This window comes from Camellia sinensis, chromosome 6 (genome assembly GCF_055761805.1).
Source record: "Camellia sinensis isolate YWXY chromosome 6, ASM5576180v1, whole genome shotgun sequence".
In the NCBI taxonomy this organism is placed as follows: Eukaryota; Viridiplantae; Streptophyta; class Magnoliopsida; order Ericales; family Theaceae; genus Camellia; species Camellia sinensis.
This window is the reverse complement of record NC_138966.1, coordinates 110,483,907-110,500,376: the sequence shown is the minus strand read 5'-3', so window position 1 is coordinate 110,500,376 and position 16,470 is coordinate 110,483,907. Positions and strand designations below refer to the sequence as shown.

The window sequence follows — 16,470 nt, the reverse complement described above, 5'->3', positions numbered from 1 at the left end:
TGGCACCCTATGCATGATCAATCATCAGAAATCTCACAGTAAACCAGAAATGGAGAGGTTCCAATATAGCTACACAAGAAAGAAGCAGACCAGAAAAACAAAAAACAGAGAAAACAGAGGAAACAGAGCAAAAGTTCAAGCCCCAGCACCATGCCTACACTGCTGTAAATTGAAGATCAGATCATAAACTGAATGCCCATTTTGAGGTTTAGGGACTAACAAAAATTTAGTGTTTCTTTGTGTATTCGAGAGAATGAGTGAAGGGAGGAAAAAGTTTATCAAATGATCAAGGAATTATCCATCCTATGCAAATTGGTTCCAAGCTTGAATGCTTGTTAAATATCATAAGGTGTGATTCATTAACTTCATTTCATATACAAAGCAATTACAACTGAACCATAGGAATAGAGAGATCGAAAGAAAAACACCACCTAAGTCTATTATAGGAGAGAATCGTAAAAAACTAAGTTCACCAAACTCCCAATCCACCAAAGTGAAAGCAACACACCACACTACTACCCTGCTAGAAGCAAAATCAAAACAAAACACGTAAAACAGGACAAACAAACCCACCAAAAACTTAGATGATTGCCCTCTGGTTGAGATGACCAATGAAGACTGAGTCGAATCCTTGCATTTCTTGAAAAAGTAGCCATACAATGAGCTTGGTTCTCTTGGGTTTTGGAACTCAGGGCTAAAGTCATAGATGTCCAATAACAGTGCAGCCAAGTTCCCATGGAAAGTCTTGTTCACCAACTACCTGGAAATACAAAAATCAAGAAGACAGGATATTATACAATGTTGTACATGTTGATAGCATGCAAGATGGCAAGAGCTTGAGTGTGTCTATTATTCATGGTTGGATTACACTGACCACAGAGCCTACTTGATGATTGAGAGCCAAGATATATGTAATACAACAAGTGAGCTACTGCAGAAATCAAGACACATGATTGTATCTCTAACCGTGATGGAAATTATAGAGAATTGATACTTTTAAATTAGGCATATAAAAGTTTGTAAAATGGTAATTAGTAGAAAAGAGTAGCAAAATAGACTGGAAACAAGGTGAAATTGAATGTTATAAGAAGACAATTGAAAGCAAGAACATGATGCAATCCAAGGATAAAAGGGAAAATAAATACTCAAGAGCTCGAGCAATTGCTGTCAAAGAGTTGTCCTAATGTAATCGTGTAGAATTGATTTTGCAGTGTTGGCCTTTGCTTTGATAGTATCGTAGCAACTTGTTGCATGGTTGGTCGAGACAGTGGAGTGGTGTGTAAACATGCAAATGCTAGTTTCGCAACAACAACTACTTGCTCTGCCACTTGATTCCTCGGAGGTGGGAGGCGTTGGTCCAAGACGTCCTTCAAAAATATTCCTTGCGTAGTTGATGTTGATGATGACGATGAGGATGACGATAAAGAGGAGATTAGATCACCGGGATGCTTCCCCATAATCACTTCCAGTGTCAACACCCCAAAACTATATACATCGCACTTCTCATTCACTTCCATTGTGTAAGCAAGTTCTGCCAAAAAACAATAGCATTGTTAGTTCATTGAAGCAGCTACCTACTTTTCCATACATGATGTTCAAGACATCAATAGGATTGTTAGTCACCAATATTAACTAAAGTTTTTCAACTGTTATTACTCTTTCTGATTTGAGAGAAATAAAGAATTAATTTGAGAGAAATAGAGAATTAATGAAAATTTGCTCACTGCCAAATGTTAACTATAGAAAGATAAGTTTTTGAAGCAATGAACTATATACAGTGGCTTTTGTAGGACTATTCACAAGTACAAGGATGGATGCATGATTTTAATCTTAGGGAGCAAACTTTTAATCAAGGAGAAAAAATTACTAGTCGTGTTCCTTAGTTTGGATAATTTTCATTGACAAAAATGTGCATTTTTGTAATCGCTGTAAAAATAGGTAAAGTTAAAAGATGCCGATTCAATCTATCGACAAGAGGATAAATTATCAACTTTCTTGCTTTACAAACACTTTGGCACAACTCAAATATTATTAACAATTTTTGAAATTCAGAATGTCTAATTTTGTAACTGGAATTTGAAATGTAAATTAAATTTACTTGCAAGCTTGCAAATATCTTCAATTTTGAAAAATCAATCATTTTTTTTTTAAATCAGTTTTTCTAATTCTTATAATTGAGTATCACACGTAATTGTAAAATGTCAACTCAAAAATGCTCAACGGCAATGTGATCTCTTTGTTGGTGACTATGACTTCGATCAAATGTAATTAAGATCTCAAAGAAGAAGAAGAGAGAAAGACATAAGTTAAATAGAGAAATAAGAAAAAGAGAAAGAATAGAAAGTATAAGTTGTTTTAAACTAGAGATGGAGAAGAGGAAGAAAAAGTGAAAATGGAAATTAAGTTCCAGGCAGAATTGAAATAACAAAAAAGATAGAGGAAAAAATTGAGGAAAAAGAAGAACAAGAAGAGAAGAGGAGAACTGAAACAAACAAGAAGAATAAGAGATAGAGAGAGAAAGAAAACCTAGAGTTGAAGAGTAACGATTGAAACTTAAAACTGCAAATCAAGTTAAAGAAAATCAATAAAATCTTGTAGGGGTGAGCCTATATAATTTATAAATATTGATAACTAATACCACTATATTTAAGAAGTTATTTCAAATTTTTGGGGTGGCAATCACCCTGCCAGCCCCCTCGATCCATCGCTGCACAAATGGTAGGCCATTAGAGCGGGCCAAAGTCTCAACTAAAACCATAAGTACTAAAATAAATGAAACACATAGAATCCTGCTAAAATAATCATTTTCTTAAATGAACGTTAAACAAAGAGAAAATATCCCATGTCTTGCAAAAAAGAGTTTTTATTTTTTACTTTTTGGTAAACCTTGACGACATAAGGAGAAATTTATTAATAATCTAAAATCGAGAGGGGTAATGAGCCTTATCTCTCAAGCAATAGAAGAAAAAAAATATATTCATGCAAAAGAATGGGTAAATTACACTTTACATCCTTATACTTTAAGTCTGATCCCATTTTACCTTCTGACCTTTTAATTGTTTTAGTCAACCCTCCAGACTTCGAGTCAAATTGGAATTGGGCTCATTTGTATAACCTTGTTTCAAAAACTAACAAAGAATAGTCATGTGATAGAATTAATTACAATTAGCACCCCTTGCGCTTTTATCAAAATCTCACTTTATTCCTTATCAACTTGTATTTTCACCATAGTCGCATTTTAAGACAATGCTATATGCTTAGGCCCAATTGGAACTGGACTTGAAGTCTAGGGGCTGACTGAAATAATTTAAAAGTCCAGGGGCAAAGTAATAGATGGTGTAAAGTATAGGGATACAGTGTAATTTGGCCCAAAAAAGAATCAACACTAACAAACTTGAATATATATATATATATATATATATATATACAAAGTACCCAACATATCTAAAGCCACAACAGGCTTAACCAATCTACAAGTCTCTTAAAAAGTAAAGAAATAAGAATTATTATCACAACCTCAATTAGCTAACACATTTGCAACACTATTTACTTACTTTAGTGCATATTTTTCATCTAAAATGGCTTTTCAGTAGCTATGCTCGTCATACAGGAGAATTTAAGGGTATGCATATTAGAAAAAAATGGAAAAACAAGCTTAAATCTAGCAATTTGTCATCAATAGTAAGTTAAAATGAACAAACACTACATGGGTAATTTAATTGGAAATAAATCATTGCAATAGAAAAATATATACCAGGAGCAGCATAACCAAAGGTTCCAGCAAATGAAGTCCAGTTGGATGAGTTGAGATTCATAAATCTAGCTGTGCCAAAATCAGAGATGTGAGCCACATACTCCAAATCAAACAAAACATTCTTGCTTGATGTGTCTCGATGGATGATTGGTTGAAAACAATCATGGTGCATATAAGACAGAGCATTTGCCACACCTTTAACTGTGTTCACTCTCTTAATCCAATCAAAGACTATTATATCATCGTCCGTGCTCAGTACCTTTCCCAAGCTTCCCCCCTCCAGGAACTCATAAACCAAAAACGAATGCCTTGGGTGTGAACAATAACCATACAGCTTTACAATGTTGTGATGCCGAATCTCAGTTAATGCACGGATCTCACTTGTAAACCCTTTTAGATTAGCCCACTCATCATCAAGTATTGCATGAAGTTTCTTCACAGCAACTACTTGACCATTTGTTAGGTCAGCTCTATAAACGGTACCATATCCTCCCTCTCCAACACAATATTTGGCACTAAAGTTCTCAGTGACTTCAATAATGTTTTCATAGACCATTTTTCCATCGTAGCTCCGTATTGCAAAAACATTATCATGGTTTACTCGTGGCGGCTCGTTTTTTGTGTTCCTCACTTTCTTACGAAAAGCCATGAAAATGCCAAGAACCATTAGCAAAAGAAACAAAATTCCAAAAACAAGAAGTACAGTTAGTAACATAACTTTCTTGCCCTTTTTTTCAACATCCCCAGTGTTCAATTTTGTCAAGCAAGCCTTAAGACCAGTAGCATTACCACATAAACCTTTATTACCTTTGAGTGCCTCGAATGGAGCCTCTTGGAAGGCCTTGATGTCAGGAAGAGGACCCTCTAACTGATTGTATGACACATCAATGGAAGTAAGACTTACCATTTTATTGAAAGATGATGGTATAGAACCAAAGAACTTATTGTGGGAGAGATTCAACCTTTCTAAGCTTCGCAATTCTCCAATTTTTTGTGGTATCTTACCAATTAGCAAGTTATTACCGAGATCAAGACTTTGAAGATTGTTGATCTGGCCTATTTCAATAGGAATGCTTTCCCCAAATCTATTATTGCTCAAATTCAAGTTCCAAAGTTTCTTGCACTCTCCTAGTGCTCAAGGGATTGAGCCACTTAGATTATTTGCTGCCAAGTTAAGTTTCTCCAAATTGGACAACTTACTTAATTCTGGAGGAATATTGCCTAATAGATAGTTATCATCCAGCTTAAGGTTGAATAGTGAAACCAACCTTCCCAATTTCAATGGGATCTCTCCGACTAGATGATTTGAAGAGAGATCAAGAACTGATAGCTGAGTTGCCCCTACTAATTCAGATGGTATCTTACCAGAAATTTTATTGTTAGATATTTTGAGGCTAGTTAAATTGTGGCATTTTCCCCAGTTTTTATATAGCTCACCATAAAAATTGTTATGACTCAAATCAATGTAATCCAAGCTTGGGTATATGCCAAAATCTTCTGATATATTTCCCGAAAGTTGGTTCCCGTCAAGCCTAACTCTATACAAGCTAGAGCAATTTTTCAAGCTTTTTGGGATGGGACCTTTGAGATTATTATTATTTGCAATTAATTTTCTAAGTAATCCACTAACACATATGTCTGCTGGTATATGACCACTGAACATGTTGTCACTTATTTCAAACGTTGTCAAATGTGTAAAATTGTTGAATGTTGGGGGAATAGATCCACAAATTTTGTTGCCATTGACGTAAAACCAGGTTAAGTTGCCCAGGTTCCCTACAGATGCAGGGATTGAACCCGTGAGGTTGTTATATGGGAGTGCGAGACCAACGAGAGACCTCAGCATCCCAATTTCTTGAGGGATTGACCCGGAAAGTTGATTGTCAAAAAGGTGCAAAATGGTTAAGTTGCCCAAGTTCCCTATAGATGCAGGGATTGAACCAGTGAGATTGTTTGTTGAGAGTTCGAGATCAACGAGAGACCTCAGCATCCCAATTTCTTGAGGGATTGATTCGGAAAGTTGGTTGTCATAAAGGTACAAAATGGTTAAGTTGCCCAAGTTTCCAATTGAAGAAGGGATTGAACCCGTGAGATTGTTAGTATACAAGCCAAGCTCATTGAGAGAGCTGAGCAATCCTATTTGTTGAGGGATGGAGCCACCGATTGGGTTTCTATCTAGGTACAACATCCTTAGATGAGTTAGTTGGCCTATTTCGGTCGGAATTGTTCCAGAGAGATTGTTTAGTGCCAAGACAAGGACGGTGAGTCTCCAAAGGCTACCAATTTGGGGGGGGGGGGATGGTCCCATAAAGTGAGTTGTTAAAAAGATAAAGGGTGAGGAGATGAGGAAAGGATGAGAAATTAAGATTAGAAAGAGTACCTTTCAATCCGTAACCTTGAAGGTCTATATGGGCAACTCTACCGGCCTTGTTGCAACGAATTCCAAGCCAAGTGCAATGGTTGGTTCCAACCCAGGAGGACAGGAGAGTTTGAGTTTGGTTGTGAAGGGTAGCTTTCCACGTCAAGAGAGCCGTGGGTTCAGTTGCTTGTTTTCCAGTAGTTAAGGAAGAAGCAAAAGCAGCATAATCAAAAAAAGTGGGGAATGCAAGGATGATGAGGCAGAGTAAAAGGGGTGTGAAAGAAAGAAAGTGGTTGGGAAGTGTATTGGGCAAGAATGTCATTGTAGGCTTGTTTGTTATTAATAGAATAGAAAGCTATGAAAGATAGTAATAGGATGGAGGGATGAACAGCTGGAAGAGCATGGAGAGGTATTTATAAATAATACAACTTGGAAACTCTGGTTTAGTTTTAGAATTATAATTTAAATGTGAAGTTGTGATTTAAGTGTAAAATTATGAGTTAATTTTGAAAATAGAAAATTTGTTTGGTTATAAGTTTTGAAAAGAGTTTTTAAATTTTGAATTTTGAAAAGAGTTTTGAGTTATATTTTAAGTTTTGAGTTTTTAAATTTTGAGTTGTATTTTGAATTTTTTTGATTTATTTTTTTTAAATATTAAAAAAATTTTAAGAATTTTTTTTTTAAATATATAATTTTTATTTAAAATGTTTTAATTTTTTAAATTTTAATATTTTAAACTCAAAAACACATTTCCACACTTAAATCGTAACCAAACATATAACTCAAAATTTAATTAAAAAATTATTTTGAAAACTCAAAACTAAACACCTAACTCGATACTCCACATTACTTTCAAAACTCTATACTCAAATCGTAATCAAATACATAACCAAAAAAAAAATATATATTTAAAAATATATTTATAAATTAAAATAATATATTTAAAATAAAAAACAAAAAACATTTAAAATAAAAATTATATATTTAAAATAAAAAATAAAATTTTTTAATTTTTTTAAAATTTAAAAAAATACAGCACATAAATGTATGAAACATAGTGCACATTAAAATAAATAAATAAATATTTAAAACATAGAATATTTATCCTAAAAAAATAAAATTAAGAGTTTTTTTTAAATATTTAAAAAAATAAATCCAAAAAAATTCAAAATACAACTCAAACCTCAAAATAGAACTCAAAACTCTTTTCAAAATTCATAATCAAACAAATTTTCTCTTTTCAAAACTCAATTCAAAACTCATAATTCAAAATACGACTCTACACTCAAATCATGATTTTAAAAATAATTTAAATAAAATAAAATAAAAAATATTTTTTTGAATTTATTTAATTAATTTTTTGTAATTTTTTTTTTTTAGTCTGTTGACTTATTAGTGCAAATTGTCGTTTTGATGTATAATAATGGAGTTTTCCTTACGTCGTGCAAAGGGGGCAAGAAAATCATACCTAAATGTTTATGCTGCCCTGTCCCCAGTAGACTTGACTTTGATTATTCAAATTTGGACAATTATATGCCTCCAACACCCCACTTTTTGAATATGTACACCATACATCATACATAAAAGATTGGGGAAACTGATGTGTGTGTGTGTAGTTTTTTTTTTTTTTTTTTAAAAGAATCAAATTAATGAAAAACTTTAGAGTAAATTACAAATACATCATTTGAGATTTATTTAAAATAGGGATTCCCTTGTGGTTTGAAAAATTACAAATACTCCATTGTAAAAAAAATTATTTAATAGAATTAATTAAAAAATAAAATTTCAAACTAATCTATTGTATAATAATAAAATTAGCTGAATTATTAATTGAAATATATTTATAATATTATTAAAAATTATTACTTGAATTAATAATTTATTGATAAAAGGATCATTTGTTATAAAATTATAAATTTCAAGGGATCATAATCATCATCAAAGAGATCACATTACCATTGAACATTTTTTCTGGTTGATATTTTTGTAGTCACATCTGATACCTAATCACAAGAATTAAGGAGGATGTGATAAAATTATTTGTTCTTAGTTATGCTGTAGATCCTGTGGAGAGTTATAGGTTTTTCAAAATTAAAAATATTTGCAAAGGTTGCAAATAAATTAAAGTTCCATTTGAAATTTTAATTGTAAAATTATGAGATTGACATTCTAGACATCTCAAGTTTAAAAAACTGTTAATAAATTTTTAATTATGCCAAGTGTATGTGAAAACAAAAAAGTTAACAATTTATCTTCTCATTATTAGATTGATTCGTCTGGTTTTAACTCTGTTTCTACATTGATAATAAAACGCACATTTTAAACAATGAAAATTATCAAAACTAAATTGCACAAATAACAATTTTGCATAGTTGATAGTGCTCCAAGTGCGAAATTGATGATAGTGCTCAGAGTCAAAATCAAAACACTGGCGATTAGTCCTTTGACAATAAAAAAATTATTCCATATTTTGTGTGACATTATTACAAATCAATCCAAGTTATTTATTTGTGTAGGATCAGAACCGGTTCTGTCATTTTGGGGGTCCAAAGCAAACTTTTGACATGGGATCTTGCATACATTAAAAGAAAATTTGTGATCAAATGATTATATATTTAATTAAATAAATAAAAAATAAAAAAAAGTAAAATGATTCAAGCTGAAGTACTAAATAAAAAGTGAACAAATTGTACACTTAAATATGAGCCTTCTCATATTTTTAACTATAAAATTGCTAATCAGACTTGTATAATTCAACTTATTAACTAAATTATTTTTAATGGATTAAATTTCTAATACATTCAATTTTTCTAGTGACAAGGTTAATTGAATTTTAAATTTGAAAAGTTTCTTTTTCCATAAACAACTGTAACTAATATAATTAATCGTGTTCTATACACAATCCATGTATATAGAAAATAATCATCCATTAATTTAAAATAATTCACCATATCAACTGACTTTTTTAGTTTTTGTCAATAAAAACAATCATCTATTTGTTCTAAATAATTTACCACAATAATCAACTTTTAATTTTAAATTTTCATCAAATTTTGTCGGGGCTTTTCAAATTTGAGTGGATTTTTTTTTTTTTTTTTTTTTTTTTTTTTTTTTTTTGTGAATTAGTATGATAGCTATAAAAAAAAAAATGAGGGCCTTTATATGTTCAATTTTTGGGAGCTCAAAGCGACGATTTTGCCGGCTTTGGGGATAATTAGTGAAAAAATTATTAATGTGTGGATTATTAGCGAGGAGATTAGGTGAAAGTGTGTTTGTTTTGATGATATAGTGTTGAGATTGTTAAATTATTTTTATAAAAAATCCAAAAAAAAATAATTTATATATTAAAAAAAATATCTAAAACAAATATAAAATTTTCTTTTTTAAAATAACAGGTTGAAATTGCCACAAAAAAAGAAAAAAAAGAAAAAAAAAAGAAGGTGCATTGTTCCAATCAACTGGTCGGACGACTAGGCAGATGATCGAATAGACCCAATCCGCTCACTATGTTCCTAATCTCACGCTTTTCTCAGCCAAGCTAATCCCCCTACTGAGGGGGGTTACTAAGTCGCTCACACTAGCAAGCCGACATCCCAAATCAACACCAAACGTGCTGTGGATGGGACCCACAGCCATATATCCTACTCCATTCAGCGGCCAAACAAATGGGACATTTGCGTATTATGCCAAAGATTAGATGTATACTCAATCTTTTCTCTTCCAAACACATATTAATGTATACTAATTGGGCGTTATTTTTTCTATTGACAATGAATTTACCACATGATGTCTTTTAGAGTAAAATTTGTTCAAGAAGGGAACATTCCAATAGAAAATGATTACACAGGTAGACAAAAAAAAGTATCATGACTTACACCATTCAATTGCTGAAAAAATCTTCATAATGTGCGTGTAGACTTAGACTTTGGCAGCCCTGTTGTTATAGACATTTAATGGGGCACAAAATTTTCTATACATCCATGAAATAATTGAATTTTTTTTTGTTTCGATTTTACCTATAAGCATTATTCACCATGTTTGGCTTTGTTTTTTTGAGTTATTTTTATAAAAGTGATTTGAAAATTAATGTTTTGAAATATATGTTTGGTTTTCAAAAAAATGCACTATTGTAATTTGAAATTTCCCTCCAAAAGTTGAGAGAGTGGGCTAGATACATTGAACAATAAAAAAATAAAAAAATTGTCACATCAAAAGTTGTACCATGTTTATTTTTATGTATATATTGTACCTATTTATGGGTGCATATCCTACCATGAAATATGTGAATTTATCATAAAATTTCGTAAAATTAATCACAAAATATGTAATTTCGTCACAAATTTGTATACATTTTCTTGCCGCCAATGTCTGACGAAGTTACGCATGTACGTGTCAATGTTTCAAAAATTTGTGAAAAAATAAATTTTCTGAATAACATTTAAAAAAATTTATACATGTAATTTTTAAACACTTACAACGTAATTTTCAAGTTTGTGAAGTTCATAACTTAGTATTTGCAATCTGTTTTCATTAATTGTTGAAGTTCATATAAATTTTACTTTACATTTAAAATTGTACATGTATATTTAAAAAAAAAAAAATAAAATTATAGAAGGAAAAAATTTCTACAGCAGTCCCTTCTCTCTTGTCCCACCTGTTAGTTAGAAAGAGAGGCAACTTCTCTAATACCATAATTATTAATCACTTAGAGAAAAGAATAATTTTATTATTTATATTATATTCTCAACACCTCTTCTAATGATCAAAATTTTTTAGTTGTGTATGGCTACTTGGAAAAATTTTCTTTCTGCAGAGACCCATTCTCTCTTACCTTAAGTAAATTTTTTTAATTGCACATGTCAATTTGAAAAAAAAAAAAAAAAAAAACCCTAATCTTTTGCAATTCTTTGAAAATTCAAAGTAAACCTAGTGAAGGAAAACCAACTAAATTTGCAAGATTGAGGACAGTCCTCACAGTCAAAATCAAAATAATAATGACTTTACCACACATGATGTCTTCAAGTAACACTAATTTGTGGTGCATTACTCGGAAGAAATCTTATCCAATTCACATGTGCTTAGACTCGAATTTGGGGAGCCAAGCCCCTGGGCCTAATCATATCCATTGTTTATTGTTGTTGAATTTTCTCTTATTAATATAATATGTTTATATTTATAATTATTCTCTTATATTAATTTAAAAAAATATTTAAAATATAACTTACATCTCAATAAATTATAATTAAGTTATAATGTTAAAACTTTATTTTTATAATTGAATAGAGAATGGGAAGAAAAATTGATTGGTATGTACAAAGCACCACTTAAAATACAATCATCTTATTTGGTTTCAATTTTTTGAAAATTGATTTTTTTTTTTTTTGTGTTTATATTTTAGTGCATATTTTTTAAATTTTAAGTAATTTTTTTACTTTTTTAGATGCACATTACTTAGACATATCTAAAAAATAAAATATTTGTAAAAAAATATTTTAAAAAATCAATAAATATACAAGAATACAAAAATGTACTGGATTTTTGTTTTTTTTTTAATATTTTTGGTATTTTTAGTGAATTTTTTAAAGATTTGTTTTACAAATATTATACTTTTTAGTGTATTTATGTTAGGTGTATCTAAAAATAAAAATAAAAATAAATACTTAAAATATTAAAAAAATTCAGTGAAAATAAAAAAATACGGAAAACAAAAAATTTCAATTTTTTGAAAAGTGAATCTAGAAAATTGAAACCAAAACGATGATAATATTTTACTCAAAATTAATCCAAATTATACAATGTGTTGTAGATATTAGGGTTTGATCTCTCTCAAGTTGTCATCTCAATTTGAGAGAGCGTTTGGATTTCGTAGTCCTATTTTGGGACCTATTTCGGTTATCCGAACCGTTACTTTTTAGTATTCAATGAAAAGAATATTTATGCAAAAAATTAAGGTAATTGAATATCGGTAACTATATGTTTGACTCATACTATTTTAAAAAAATAGGCGGTAAATATAATTTTAGGAATGACCATCAATTTTTATACTAATACAAATTTGATTCAAACATATAACTATCGATATTCGATCATCTTGATTTTTTATATGAATATTCTACTTAACGAGTCCTAAAAAATTAATGGTTCAGATCACCAAAATCGATTTTATAATTGGCCTACTAAATTTAAACACTCTCTCAAATTATGATCAACTTGAAATCAGCTCAACCGTTATGTTAGATATATGTCCCGAAGAATCCGGATCACCCGTCGCCCTTTCCTGTCGCCATCCCCTGTCGCCCCCAAAACGACGTCATTTTGGGGGCGAATTTTCAAAAAAAAAAACGCAGAGAAGAGGGAGGAAGGAGAGGAAGAGGGAGAGGGAGGAAGGAGAGGGAGAGGGAGAGGGAGGAAGGAGGGAGGAGGAGGATCCGGAGGCTGTGAGCTCGCCGTCCTCGTCCATCGCAGCCGTCGCAGCCGCCGTCGCAGCCGCCGTCCCACCTCGTCGCAGCACCTGCGACCACCGTCGCCTCCGCCTCCGACCGTCTCCACCTCCTCCGCCTCCTCCCCAGTATGTAAGGCCCCCTCCAGTCCAGCCCCTCCTCTCCTTCTCCTCCTCCTCCTCCTCCTCCTCCTCCTCCCTCCTCCCTCCTCCCTCTGTCTTCCTCTCCTTCCTCCCTCTTCTGCGTTTTTTTTTTTTTGAAAATTCGCCCCCAAAACGACGTCGTTTTGGGGGCGACAGAGGATGGCTACAGGGGAGGGCGACCGACGATCCGTTCCCATGTCGCGAAACCATTCATCAACTTTTTTGGGGAAATTCTGGACTTTACTTTTTGGTCTCTTAGCTTTTCTGCTTAAAATATTTTGACTTAAAAAATTAAATATGTAAATGCTATATAGACACAAAATTTATATATAATTTTTGGACCTGATTTCTCTCAAGTTATCATATGACTTTAAGAGAGTGCCTAGACTTGGTAAGCCCATTTTGAAATTAATTCCGATGATCCGAACCATTCATTTATTAAAACTCAGTGAGTAGAATATTCATGCAAAAAATCAAAATGATTGGATATCGGTAACTATATATTTGAATCATATTTATTTTTAAAAAAATGAACGACAAATATAATTTCAAAAATAACTATATATTTTTTGTAATATAAATTTGATTCAAAAATATCGCTACTGATAACCGATTATCTTAATCTTTTACATAAATATTCTTTTGAACGAGTTCTAAAAAGTGAACGGTTTGGATTATTGAAACGGAAATTATGGTGGACTCCACAAATCCCTCAAATTCTCTCATGTTGAAATCCCAACATGAGATAAACTCAACCCATAATTTTTACATAAAATGATGTGTCTTATTTGTATTCATTAATTAAATATTAAAATACCCGTCAATATAGTTTATAATTGCAAGAGTGGCATTACACATTATTTTTATCTTAAATTCTATATAGAAAATTATGTATAAATATTATTTTTCAAATTAAGGCACTATTTGAGTTAAGATCATAACCCTTTAATTTTTTAATTGGATTTGAAATAAAAATCCTAGCTGTATCCACCATTTAAATTTGAGCTAAGATCATAAATACATATCAGTCATGTGTTTTTTTTTTTTTATCGGCAAACGTTAGTTGTTAGATTAGCCAGTTATGGAAGAAAATCTCATCATCTTTAGCAAAGCACCTAAATACTTACTAAGAATTAAACCCGAAGGAAAATATGATTGCCAACTAGACCAGGCCTAGTTGGTTTATATAACAGTCAGGTCTTATATAATTCCAAAAAAAAACTCTCAAGGTTTGAGCCATTTAATAAATTAAAATTTGAGTTTTTAATTTTGTTAATTTAAATCCTAACATTTTGATTTATTTTTAATTTAAACCATTCATCTATCTTTATCAAGTAAAATCAATGGACAAAAAAATATTTTAGTCATTAAATTCAATATAAGTATACATAAAATATCATAAATATCATTTTTACTAAACTATTGTTTTTTTAGTTGATTTTACTTAATAAAAATAGACAAATATTTACATTGAAAACAAATCAAAAATTGAGGGTTTAAATTGGGAAAATTAAAAGTTTAGTGTTTGTAAGGATCAAACTTCAGAATTTTTTTTGTAATTGTCCTAATATTTTATTATATGTAAGTCACACCTTTAACACAAACTCGAAACTCAATATAATAATATATTTTTTTATGTTATGTGATAGTCATCGTGACATTTTTCGTCTAATTTTGATGTCACGCCCTGGATTTACACAGTCCGGCTCATGCGAATAAATCACCCAATGATAATAATAGATAACAACTCTCATGCAGATGTATATAATATAGTCACACAATACACGTGTTTATCCAATTTCATACATTCCTAAATATAACATCTAAGTCGAATAGATGTTCTATAACTAAAACATACACAGATGTTATAAATTAAATTGAACGGCCAGAAGGTTACATCATGTACAAAGGGTGTAACCCTCACAAGAATGGCACACGGCCAAATAAATAACATAAATGGCCCATGGCCTATAAGTAACAGAACCACCCTACTTGAGTGTGGAGACAAGATTCAAGGTAACAACAGTTTTAAAAAAAAAAAAAAAACAAGCAACTAACCTGCTCCAAATGTAACCAACGCACCCCAATAGCCAAACTCAATGAGGAATAAGGGGAAACAAGGCATGAACAACCATACAAGACAATGAAATCCGGATTCAAAACATCAATGGGTCGGATTTAAACCAGAGTTACTATAACCTCTCTCCTTAATGAATTTCGTCCCCGAAATTAAAGATAAGGCCAAACAAAGGCAACTCAAACACAACTGGAAGCACAACCACCCACTAAGGATTGGATCCATACTTAGGATAGATTCCTGGATTCCAACTCACATAGGATAAGAGAACTTCCAACATGATAAGGTTAGTGACAACACCCTGGTATGTAAACCTCACTAGTTCCAAAACATTCCTCAAACCATCACCCAGACCAAATTGCAGTTCAAGTTAAGTCACTTACACAACACCCATCATTCTAGGTAAAACAAATGATAACAGAATTGGTTAAAAAAAAATCTTTTTCATTTTCTCGATTCTTTGAAAATCATCCTCTTGAATGTAAAACATTTCTCGTAAGTGCCAAAATTCACACCAATCAAAGTTAAAATACATTTTCTACTTTTCAAGCAAAACTCAAAGTTTTATAAACATTTCTAAAAACAAGGACTTAAATCGAAATACATAATCATCCACAAGTTAGTTGCACAAGACTATATAGTGAAATTTCTCATTACAATTTAGATTAGCTCCACAACATTTCCATTAAACAAGGCCATCCAAGGCTATTACTTCAGGAAAAATTTCTTAGTGTATTTTTTCCAAACATAACAATTCAATCAATGTAATACACAAAAACTCCTTAACGTACTTTTTTTTTCCCCAAATGTAACACTCTAATGTAACAGTCCAATGTGACACCAGAAAATCACACTAACAAAAATGCAGATTTCCAAGCTGGACAACCAACACTTCAACCATCAATCCCCCCAAAAGAATCTTATACATCTCACATTTCCATTCTCATCCCAAAAAAGAATCAAAAAATTAACAAAATGAATCACAAAAGGACTTTCACTTAAACTCAAATGACACCAAATCAAAGAAATACAACTTTCCAAAACAAAAAGAACTAATTGGTTCATTAGAAAACTCTTAGAACTAAATGGATCAATATTCTCCCATATGAGATTTATGGATAAATTTTCTTATAATTTGTAAATAATTACATCCATAATTTATTTATAAAATATTGTACTAAATGATAAGATTACTTAATTGAAAGTTTCTACCATAAACAAAGGTATTAAATCACAAGGACTTGATATAATTTATTGTTTGGAATTGACTTTTTTTAGTAATTTTTTTGTCAATTTTTTTTGGTCTTTAGTAAAAAAAAAAATTACACTTTTACGTTTTTTTTAAAAAAAAAAAAAAAACTAGATGGACCATAAAATTTAATAAAATAAAAATTCGAAAAAATTTCACTGAAGACCAAAAAAAAAAAAAAAAGTTGGATATTTTCACTTTTTAAATGCTTTTTCACTAGACGGGCCTAGAAAAAATAATGTGTGAACTTGAAGTAATTTTTTTACTATTTAATTAAAAAACTAAAGTCCCCCAAATGGGGCTAAGTGAGTAAACATGAGCATGCCACTATGGAATAATTCGTGTAGGTCCCAACTTTAACTATAATGAATATAAAAAGACTCGAACTTAATTAAATATATGATTTATCAATTATTACATCCATAATTTATTTATAATATATTGTACT

General features: G+C 31.1%; 1 pseudogene across 1 annotated transcript; it reads right to left on the bottom strand.

Moving 5' to 3' along the window:
- Window positions 1–284: 284 nt before the first annotated feature.
- LOC114322387 (uncharacterized) lies at window positions 285–6,482 on the bottom strand (annotated as a pseudogene). The gene is made up of 4 exons (XR_014332813.1): window positions 6,015–6,482; window positions 3,755–5,962; window positions 1,146–1,531; window positions 285–760 (listed from the first exon to the last, which is right to left on the bottom strand). The product of XR_014332813.1 is annotated as an uncharacterized LOC114322387 (transcript).
- Between the last annotated feature and the right edge of the window lie 9,988 nt (window positions 6,483–16,470).